A 2,317-nucleotide genomic window follows, 5' to 3' on the forward strand; every position below is an offset into this window, starting at 1 on the left:
GTGATGTCACAACTATACTATTTATACGTAGAAGGTAGACCTACAGGGCCGGTAAAGTCATTCTCCAGATACAATGACGGTGCAGGGCACAGTTGTGAAAGACCGGGAAACGCAATAAGAGACCATCTGTCTCACAGACCGTTTACAGTTTGCGATCACAACTGTGACATCACATCCTTATAGGGGGCCGAACAAGGTCAGTTCAGTTGAAAGCAAAACTCATTTTAGCGTACCTTTTCCAAAAAAGCCGGCCTTTTTCACACAAATGGCGCCTCCTGAAAAGAGTCTTGAGAGTAGAAAACTTTCAAGAAGGGGTTCCCGTTATTTAGCGTCGATAGGGAAAAAGAGCTTTTGGAAAACAATGGCGTAATCGGAATTCATGTCAAAATTTGTGAGACTACATCACAATCTCAAAATAGACTACTGACCAGATGTTGTTTTTTTTTTCATCACCCTTTATTTAACCAAGAATATTCCCATTCTAACTTACTTCAGTCAGAAATGCTGCTACACTTCACTGTACTTTACTGTCACTTAGTTCAGTAGGATATGCTGCTACTTTTTTAACACTGTTTTCACTTATCGCTGCTCATCACTTATTTAGTTTGTACTTATTTTATTTCAATCTGCTGCTAAACTGCACAGTGCGTATTGATGTATATTGTATATACCTACGCCTAACCACTATGTCTGTTGCACTCTGTCACACTTAGTTAATTGTTTGATTTATTTTATGTTAGCTTTATTTTGATTTGATTTATGTTTTTATCCTTATTGTCACTCTGATCCTTTCCCACCTTTGTATTGAAACTGTTGCACAATAATTTCCCTCGGGATAAATAAAGCCTCTTGAATCTTGAATCTTGAATCTAGAGATTTAAAATCTCTTTTCCAAGGGAGTCCTGGTCATCACAGCAGCATAAACACACAAGTTTCACATTTAAAACCAAAACAACACACAACTAAACATGACACATAACTTAACATGATAAATCAACAAACTAATACATCATTAAAAATAAAAAAGCAGATCAGTGCTCGGTGACAGTACATGTGCAAATTGTATTTCAAAAGTCCTTAATCCTGCTTTTGAAATGATCCGTGCTGATGAGGGATTCCAGTTTGAAATGATCCTGTAATCCAAGATAGGGGTGCTCAATATTTAAAAGCACTTTCACCAAACACAGTGTTGGTTCGAAGAACATTGAAGATGATAAGGCTGCTGGAGCGGGTGGTGCAGGTTCTGGTGTTTCTGGGAGCCAGTAGAAACCACAGATAGGATGGAAGTTGATGTAAAATAGCCTTATAAAGAAACACACACCAAGTGCATGTTGGCGTGCACAGTTTTGTCGATTTTTGACCAACGCAGCATGAGAGTGTGTGTATCCCAACCAAATGATTAAAAGGTGTGTTTGCGTATTAAATACAAGATAATAAAGGCTTTAAATAACCCTCTGTCATTCTGTTTTCACTCCACAGACAATGCATATGGCAAACACCTTTTTTGTACTTTTTGTGACATCATGTTGGTGCTTTGACCTTTATCGCTTTAATTTCTCAGTAAGAGGCCTCATTCTTTTGTGGGTATAAGAGGAGATGAAACAGCACCCAACAGCACCCATCTTCAGTACTAGCACACACACACACACACACACACACACACACACACACACACACACACACACATACACATACACACACATACACACACACACACACACACACACACACACACACACACACACACACACACACACACACACACACACACACACACACACACACACACACACACACACACACACAGTAGGCACCTCTTATGACCACGATTGACTTCAATAGAACCTACCCCAGCACATAGCCAAGGCCACACATTAGCCATTTATACATTAGAACCAATGTCAGGAGAATCAGGTCCAGACATAGTGTGAGTAATTAAAGGTTAGAGCTCCTCTGTCTGCTTCTTTCTTTACTTTTGGGCTCATTTTCATTTCAGAGTTTGGTGTAGTTACGCTGTGTGTGATAAAGATGTCAACAGACTCTGAGTGAAGCCGATGTGAGTACATGTCGCACGGGCAAACTAGCTTTTGAAGATGCTACTCAGACCACACTACAGCTACATATCGTTGCAGCTCATGAAGATCCGCACTGTCATTTTCTGGGATCCATCCACTAACAACAACCTGAACTGAACTCAAGTAACAAGACAGAGCTCGCCGAGACCAACGCTGGCAGGGCCTGGCCTGAGGGATGCACTAACAACTTATCCACCAACGGGTCGACTTACTAACTCCCCTGCTGTTTCCTTGAATTTGTC

This window comes from Echiichthys vipera (assembly GCF_963691815.1).
Source record: "Echiichthys vipera genome assembly, chromosome: 19".
Taxonomy (NCBI): domain Eukaryota; kingdom Metazoa; phylum Chordata; class Actinopteri; order Perciformes; family Trachinidae; genus Echiichthys; species Echiichthys vipera.